The sequence below is a fragment of the Hibiscus syriacus genome, unplaced genomic scaffold (genome assembly GCF_006381635.1).
Source record: "Hibiscus syriacus cultivar Baekdansim isolate YM2019G1 unplaced genomic scaffold, ASM638163v2 tig00111372_pilon, whole genome shotgun sequence".
Taxonomy (NCBI): domain Eukaryota; kingdom Viridiplantae; phylum Streptophyta; class Magnoliopsida; order Malvales; family Malvaceae; genus Hibiscus; species Hibiscus syriacus.
This window is the reverse complement of record NW_024063072.1, coordinates 254,549-264,593: the sequence shown is the minus strand read 5'-3', so window position 1 is coordinate 264,593 and position 10,045 is coordinate 254,549. Positions and strand designations below refer to the sequence as shown.

Below are 10,045 nucleotides of genomic sequence, written 5' to 3'. Positions count from 1 at the left end.
AATGACTAGATTTCTCTCGAACATCTAGCTTTCATCTAAGAAATAGACACTCTCATGTCTCCTACAATCTTAGAAGATGAAGCAGACATAAAAAAAACAAGTAAAAACAAAAGATAATCATTTATCAACCATTAAAATAAAATTTCAAGTTTCCATCGAATGAACCCCACCAAATATAGCTTAGTTCATGGTGGGGTTTGAACAGACCATAGAGTATACCCAATCGTTCATTCGACCTTACAACCCAAATTTTTTTTGAAACTTTAGAAATGGAGCAAAGATTGGAGAAGAAAGCATTAGGTGTGCACGACCGACACTTCCTTCAAGCCACCATGAATGGCTATAGCACGAGCTCCTCCTAGATGTTACGCCACTCCCTCCTCCTAGATGCTACGTCACTCCCTCGAGCTTCACCAATAGAGGAACACCAATAAAAATGGAGGAGGAAGAAAAGAAAAAAGTTGTGTGCGTTAATGGAGGTAGAGAAAATGGAGAAGATTATGATGGATTTATTCTTCCCCTTTCTCTCTCTTGTGTGTTGCTCTTTAAATAAAAAAATATCTAAGGGTATTCTTTGGAATTTTGCATTCAAAATACACATCATACCCCCAAATTCAATCCTTGTGCGTGAAGTTTATCTCCATAGGTGGTAATGGACCCCATTCAGACGGTTACCAATAGTAGACACGTGCTTTGAAAACTATCCTCTTGTGAAAATATCTTTGTTTTTCTACACCAGAAATGCCAAGGCATTACAGTCTGCATCAGCAACATGTGATGCCGCGACATTTTTCTCAGTTTGCCCTATGCTCCTTGTTTTCTGTACATCACTAACCAATTACACCTTTCTCGTCATATAGCACCTTAACATAGTAATAATAACACATCTACCACAAATTCAATTACATGAATATAAAATGACCTATATGAACCTTTAGACAAATAATAACTTAAGTAAAAAATACCTTAAAAGTAGCATTTTTACGAAGTTATCAACAACGCACACAAAAATCACACTCCCTGTGTTTAGGAGCCTGTGCCGCTCTCGATCTCTAATCTTCTCACAACCAGCTCTTTCGAAGCTTTAAATTTGAACCCTAAGGCCTTGCCAACGGCAAAAGAAGCGGTTGCTTCCGACGAAGCTTCTTGAAAAATTTCACTTGCTGTATTCTTACCTTTCCTGCCCGTGGATTTAGATTTTTCTTTTGCTCCTTTCCTCCATTTTGCTCAACCCTCCGTTTTCACCCTTACCCAATACTTGATAACCCTTTTCAATATCTGGTGGGCTGCCCATATGACTTAGCCGAAAACACTGCAGATCCCTAGGGAAATTTGTAGTAGGCTGATCCACCATCTCCACTAGGGAGGGGTCAACCCTTGATTGGCCTACAAACTCCACGTTGGAAGGAATTTCCACATCCTCAATAATTTCAATTGCATACGGACTCCTTTAAACGCGTTTTCATCGCACCCAATCCAATCCACTGAGTTAGATAGCCCGATGCCCGAAACCACTGGTACCTCAAACAGCCCATTGCTTTGAAGGCCCAAATTTCAACCGAATTCAGACTTTTTGTATTTTCTGCATGCAAGCTGGCACCGGCGAGGAACCCCGTATTCGCTGCAGTGCACTCCATCTCCTTCCGGAAAGCGTGGACTTCAACACTCTCCCCTCCGATGTACTCAAGTTGCCGTTCTAGGGGGCTAGACTCCTCGTCTCTGTCCTTCATGAACTGCCCGTCATATGGGGACGTTCCATCAATGAATACACGTTGCTCTTCATATTCCTCGGTTGTGATTTTGATCGGTGAGCAGCAACCATTTACGGTAATTGCTATACACTCAGAGATGACGGATCTCTTCTAAACAAGAACTAACACTTTCGCTTCGTCGAACCGATTTCGCTCCCTTGTGTCCTTATCGACCAGTATCACCTCCCCCCCCGCAGACTGGCGACATTTTGAAAAAACTTATCGTTCTACACCAACAGAGGAACGTCGTGTAGCACCCATGGTATTAAATTGCGGCCGTAACGCAGTGTAACGGCCGCATCGTAATAGTTTTGAAGGTCATCTCGACCCAATATTATAGCAACGCAACCACCCGACATGTTAAAAAATCACGCCCGCTACAGCCGCAACATGTTACGTAACGTTCGCAGCATCCGCAACTGCGACACAGCAACCACGACCGCGACAGATGCCGCAACCGCTATTTTATACTATGGTAGCACCACCCAGGTCTTCACTTTTCTCTTTCCATTGAATCCCTGCAGCAGTTCCAACTCCTCGAACCACAAATCAACCATTTCAGCTCTCTTTTTGCAGCACCTATCAAGCTGTTCTTTGCTATCGAACTGCACGACTACCAGCTGTCCTGACCACGGACTGACCTTAGCAGCATAGCCCTCGGCCCTTAAAGCGACCTGGATAATGTCCAGATTGTACATCGTTTTAATTCTTCCCACTAAGCATTGATTTCTCCATGCCTGTTCCGCTTTTGTTATAATAATTGCATCGTCATTGTTTACGCACTGAGCAGTAGTGCTGTTAGGAGCTTTTTCCAACAGGTTGATGGCCACCGCTTCTTTAATGAAACAGCCATTGGAGCCACCCATCACCATCTTATCAGAATATTTCCACTCTGCTGAGTCGTTAGGTTCTAAAAGAGCCTCCTTAAAGGTTCTTCCCGTTTTCACCGTTGAATCTCTCTTCCACACTTTGATAACTCTAGCTGCAATTTTCTGGCCTACGTTGTTTGACATTCTATCTATGAAAACTCAGACACGAAAACCACCTATTACACTTCCATTACCTCTCTCAACGGCACAGTTTACTTCGACCGAGTTACTGAATCCGAAAGTTATCGGCTTATCAACCCTTTTTACATTTTATACGCTATGAAGACGTCTGTCACCTTGCCATATGCACACTGAAAGCATCCTTTAAAAGTGTTCGAGAAACTCCTTTGCAGATATTATCCACAAAAATTGAAAACCCATTGCTGCGACGATCAATGTCTGACCGGACCTTCGGGTGACTTCTGTTGTCCGACGCTGCCATTCCCACTTCTCTGGCCCAAGAACTCCTGATCTCCGACTTTGCCTGTTGCGCTTCTCCTGCTTTCCGACTCTTCTCATTCCAATGTAAGCAATTTAGGATTACTACTAATTTATTTAAAACTAATATTAGATTGATAGACCATTTAAATAATGAAGACGGAATATGTTATCATAAAAATTAAAATACTATCACATCAACAATTTAATTAATCAATTAATGGTTGATTGATATTAAAATGAAACATTTGTATCTTCTTTAAGTTTTTGATCTATTATAATCACCTACAATTTTAATAAATTTTGTATGACTTATGTATTAACATTTATATTGATATATTCTAAATATAATTATAATATGTAAAATAATTGAAAACTAATATAAGTGAAGTGTAATCAAAATGTAAACCAACTAATAATAATAATAAAAAGAACAGGACCTTTTACCCTTTCCTTTTTTTTTTATTTCAGTTTTAAGGTTTTGTCTTGACTAATTCGAATCGACCCGCGTCGCACACCTAATTTTGGTGGGTAAGTCTTGTAGTAGAAATTTTCTATATACACAATGACTCGAACTCAAGACAATGCTTAAGCGATATCAAGATATTTATCACTTGAACCAATCCCAATTAGTTACTTTTCTTCATTCTTCTTGAAGGTCATTACACGTTATGAATTGGAATTATGTTTAAATTTGGACAAACTATTTTTTAACGTCATTTGGTGATTATAAGATAGAGAAAAATTCTACAACGTTTGTCGAGTGCGTAGATGAATACGATTAACGATCATTAAATTAATTTATAAAACATTAAATTATAAAGTACTAAACATATAATTATAAATTAGCTAAAAATCTAAATGTAATTTAATTAAAATACAATATTTATAAAACATGAATTTTTATAATCTTATTTTAATTATAATAAGATCAAATATTAATTTGAGAAATTTATAAACCCTAATTTATTTTCATAGCTTTGAAATTATCGTCGTCACTACTGTTGTCATCACTGTCGCCACCGATGGTATCAACTTTCACCATAGATTTAGTTTTTTTCGTTCGCCGGTGGTGAAAGATGATACCGGTAGCGGCGACGGTGAGAACTTTAAAGCTATGAAAATAAATTAGGGTTTATAAATTTTCTAAATTAATATATGATATAATTATAATTAAAATAAGATTATAAAAACTAGTGTTTTATAAATATTGTATTTTAATTAAATTACATTTAGATTTTTAACTAATTTATAATTATACGTTTAATATTTTATAACTTAACATTTTATAAATTAATTTAATAGTGCTCATCATTAGTAGTGTTTTTTTGTGCTCGTCGAACGTGACAACATCATCCTTGTAAGATAATATATGTTTAAGATATTTTTTTGATATCAATTAACTATTAAATGTTAAAAATTGAATATCTGTCACATGGGCTGCAAAGTTGGTTATGAAAGGAACTTATTACAGGGACACGGTTACAAATCTCAAATAGTTGACTTCATCATGAATCAATATTTAATTAAACTTCATGTCGAATGAATATAATGATTTAATTTGATTAGTTTATGTCATTCTTATTAAAAATTAATATTTAATTTACTGCATTGGACGATAAATATGTGGTGGTCAACTTGACTAAGTCATTTATTTAAAAATATTAATGTTGTCAAAGTTAATATCTGTTCAAGATTATTTTTTTAATTTTGTTTGAGAAGTAGTTTAAGTCTTATCTTAATCTAAGGTAAAGATCTAGATTTGTCTAAGCAAGTCTCTAGTCCATAAGACTAATAGGAAGGCTACTCCTGGATATATACACAGATTATTAAAGTTACATGTGTATGGCTTACGAAAGTTGTTTGTCGAAGAGTTGCATCTCGATTGATTCTTTTCTATTAGGAGATGTTCCACGCTCATTTCATTATTAATTTTTTTATGGTAACATACGAGTTGTAGTGACTATTGGCGGTTTATCTATTTTGATTTGGACGAAGAGTCACACCCGATAGTTAAGCACCGATTGATCAATGTTAAAATTCTCTGTTTTTGTGAGGAAGAAGAGTGGAGGCGAGGATGTTAGGTGTTAGTCTCTTTCTCTTAATCTTAACCTAAAGATTTTATAATGATCCTTACTATTGATATTTAACGTAAGGTCTTAATGACTACTTATAGATTAGCAACTAATAGATACGACATGCTAATAATAAATTTTAGCTGTGATAGATTCACGAACTTGTCAAAAATCACTACTTATTCAAAAATATTCTTTGAAGGTTTTAACTACATAGAGATTTTTACAAGACCTTGAGACGTGGAAATCAATCTTTCAAAGGAAAGAAGAGGTACAAGAAAGTCAATTAAGATTATGTAATAAAATGAAGAGAAAATGTAACATTGAATCACAAAATTAAGAAGAGGTACACTCAACTCATCTTTCAAGACCAAATAAATAAGAGAAAAAGACAAGCCATCCCGAGTCGGATCAACCAATTGCAACCCCCACCACCTTATTAACCCTTCTTCCCGCTTCACTTTCCCACAACATATTACCTCTCTCGGGGGCTACTACCTCTGTCTATGTTCCCACCACCACCCGAACAAAAGCTACCATCAACTGATAATTCACCGCAACTTCCGCTTACGGTGTCGATGATGATGCCACCTTCGGTTCCGCTTCACAAGCACACATCGTGGTCGCCGGACATTTTCCGCGACGAAGCATGGCTCAGGAGGAAAGGGAAAAGCAAGAAGAGGACGAGCAGGAGCGTGACGGACGAAGACCTCGACGAACTCAAGGCTTGTATCGAGTTGGGGTTTGGGTTCGACTCGCCTGAGCTGGATCAACGTTTGTCTGATACTTTACCTGCTTTAGGTCTTTATTATGCTGTTAATAAGAAGTACAACGACACCGTGATCTCCAAGCCTTGCACGTAGTCTCCTTCAGTTGTATCGGATTGTGAGAGTATTCCTTCCCCCGTTGGAAGCCCCCACGCCATTGTTGGCCCTGGTGAGTCCTGAATTTAACTCATGTGATCTCGAGTTTTGTTGGGAACTTGTATTTCTTCTGATTTTCTTCTTTGGTAATCGAAGGTGATAATGCACAGAAGGTGAAGACAAGGCTGCGGCAGTGGGCGCAGGTGGTTGCTTGTTCGGTGAGGCAAAGCTCATGACGATCGATGGATGTATCCGATAACTTGATACGATCAGCAGGGTTTTAAACATCAAATGACAAGAAATCAAAACGAAGAAACCAGAGTTGTTTATCAATGTAAAAAAAAACAAACATCAATGACTTGTGTCAGAAATTCCCAGAAATGGGAAAAAAATCCACCCATTAAATGAACTAAAATATCTGCTAGATTGACTTTTCTTTTGAATTTTTGTATGTATAAAAAATCTTCCTGGATGATAATAATTATAAGAAAATCCTTGGCATTGACGGAATACAGCTTGCTTTGATTCATGGGCAGACAAATTAATCATTTTTGTTTCTTAAAAAGAAAGGCAATTTGGAGTAAAGGTTTTCTTTTTTATGATTATTCCTCAATGCCACACACGGAATTAACATTTATTCTTCTTTACCTTCTTTTCTTTATACATTTAATTTCCACTTTGAATGCTCTATGAACTACTTATGCTAACGTTTGACATTAGTTGACCTATAGTTATAGCTATATGTTGATTGGCTGTTACAAGATTTATAAGAAAGCTAATTAAGCTAAGTCCAAAATTCTCTTACATAAATCGACCAATTGTATTAAACGGATTAAATTCTGCCATTAATCTTTGTATTATATTTTATATATAGATTTACTTTTTGTATTTAATTTTGATTAATTTTAGTCTCAATACTTTTTCATTTTTTAAATTTCAGTCTTTACTTGAACGATATAATGTTACTATGATTAAATTATAAGGACTTAAAAAGATCAAGTTGAATAATATAAATTAAATCGACAACCTATGCATAATACAATTCAAATTTTATTTCACAATTATAGTTTAGACTAGGGTAGAAATTTTAAATTTTTAAAAAATATAAATACTGAAAACAATCAAATTAAAATAGGATTAAATTCATAATACATTTTTGGTTAAATTTTTTAATCATAATTTTTTTAAGTAATCGTTCGAATATTTTACCCTTCAAATTTTAAACAATATGAAAGACAATACATTGATGGGTAAACGATTTTCGGGCCCAAAAGAAATATAAATTCATGATTAGGGTCTTGGCTTCTCATATCATCTCTACTTCTGAACCATCACCAAAAGAACACTTTCCAGTTTTGACTAATGAATTTCGACCCTAATTTTTTTATAGTATCTAACTACTCATTACAAGTGTATATATATATATATATATATATATACACACACCAATTAAGACCACTTGCACAATATAAAACTTTTTAGTCTTACATAGATTTAGGATCGTTGAATGAGTAAAAATAGATGTTGAGATTTACTTATTATTTTTTTCACCAATTAATATATTTTCATTTCCTATTGTTAATCTCAGTCATCTATTTTTACTTATTCAACGGTTTTAAATCTATGTAAAATTAAATAAGTTTTACATAATATAATATGATCATATATATATATATTCCATCAATTATATTGTTTGCATTATTTCCCTTAGACATATTGACGGATGCAAAATTTTATATTTAGAGAACGAACTTATAAAATTTTAAGAGACTATGAATTTATAAAATTTTAAAGAATGAAAATATATCAATAAAAATACAATACAAAATCTAAAATATATATAAAAATTAAAAAATTTAGGAGACAATGACCTCGTCCATCCCACGTCAGTTCATCCCTGCTCACATATGCCCCACGTGTGCCAAAAATACAAATCACCATAAGTACGATTTAGGGAAAGGTTGCAAATATCGACAACCCGCAAAGACAACAATGAATTGACATAAAAAACATATCAATGTGTCGAACATTTCGTCCTTACGTCGGAGAGTGTAAATAGTATATCTCAAATGGTATAATTAGTCTCAAAAAAAGTGTTTATCTTCTTTGAATCAGATGAAACACTAAATTGTAAAGTCACTATCAATCTTTTTATTTAGTGAGATTGATCACCAAAATGTCATATTATTCTAATAAAATTTCTAAGAATAATATTAAAATAATACAACTCGGGTCTGCTTACCAGAAAAATGAGTTCGGGAGTCGGTTACATATGGGGAAGGATTAACACCCCATAACGCCCAAAATTAGTACCAATATTTATTAATTAGTATCTTTGCAGTAAATAGTAAACTTGTTTTCTAGATTTAAATTTACAAATAATAAATGATTACTAAATAATATTATTAATCCTATTATAATATTATATTATAACTATATTATAAATTACATATAATAATTCTAAAAATACTAATAATAATTAATCATATAATAATAATTAATATTTAAAACATAAAATATTAAAATTAATTCTCTTAATTCGAAATAATACTAGAGTTGTTTACTAATTATGTAATTTACCCTAAATTACTAATATAGGATCAAAATAAAATTTATTAATATTTAAAGGACTAAATAGATATTTAACCAAAATATACATGTATGCATGGCAATGATCAAAATGAAAATTAATAAAACTTGAAGATTAAATTAAAATATACGAAAACATACTTTCAGTGATTAAATTGAATGCTTGCAAAATTACATGGACCCCGGGTAAAATTTGTGCATACCCGTATTTACGCACAAGTCCCTCCCCAAAACGACGCCATTCGGGGAGGGATATAAATAGGCCTTATTTAGGCCTAATGAGGTCTTAAACCTCATTTTGCTCTCATCTCTTCTCTCTCTAACTGAGAGATATCTCTCGGTTCTCTCTAGCTTCCTCGCCTCAGGAACATCAGCTGCCAGTCAGCGGTCGTGCACCGCCGATCGCCACCACCGCCGGCCACCACCCACGGTGGCCGAAAAACATATAATACCCCCAAAATTTCCTCTTTTCCCCTAAAGCCTAAAACAAACTCTATTTTCCCTAAATAGCCTTCAATCAAAGTAGATATAAGGTTTACACCTTCGATGGTTCGTCTTCTCCGGCGGTGCGTGGAGGTGCGTAGGTGCTCCGATGATGGTAAGGCTTCGCTTCTTTCACTCTCTTTTATTTTCTAATTTTTTGTATACTGGATGCTTGTTGTGTTTGCGTTGGCTTGCTTGTTCTCTTCTTTGTAGGTGCATCCATATTTATAGGGGTTTCGATGCTCCCTTTGGACCGGTTAATGGAGTGTACCCCGGTGAGTCACCGTAGCTACGGTGGTGATTCACCCTAGGGGTGGTGAGCTGTGCGGTGGAGAGACTGGGTGTAACATCCTCCATACCGGGTTAGTGATCAAATTGTGGAATTTTAAAATTTAGTGACCAAAGTAGATAAATTGAATAGTTAAAAGATTTAATGGGAATATTTCATGTAGGATGGACAAGCAAAGAAGGGAAAGTAAGAGGGCAAATGAGTCTTTTAACAAGGAAAATAAATAAATCTTAGTTGGTGATATTTATTTCCACGTGGAAGCTATTGGAGAGAACCAAAGTTTCCAGATTTCTCTTCTTCTTCTTCACCGTGAAGACAAAGCTAAAAGGTGAGTTTTCTTGTTAATCAAATTCTTGATGAATTTAAGGTTGCTTATTGATCATTAGATGATAACTAAGCTTAAGGAAAACTTATGTTATCTTAAAGCCATAAGATGATGGGGTTAGGAAGGATTAAAGAAAGGAAGTAGAAAAGTAAAATCTTAGATTAGAGTTCATAATAAGATTTAGAAGTGAGATTTGACTTGTCATCAAGCTAATTAAAGGATATGAAGTGTCAGAATTCGATTTAGAACATGTTGGAAATTGAGTGAAATTCTTAAATTTTATATGGAGAATTGGATTTCTAAGTTTTAAAGGTATCGAATGGATAATAATTAGTTTAAGTAAGTGTATGCAAGTTAGGGATA

The 10,045-nt window shown here is 34.7% G+C and overlaps 1 pseudogene; it reads left to right on the top strand.

The window, feature by feature from the left end:
* Positions 1 to 5,628: 5,628 nt before the first annotated feature.
* Positions 5,629 to 6,341, top strand: LOC120159688 (annotated as a pseudogene).
* Positions 6,342 to 10,045: the final 3,704 nt, after the last annotated feature.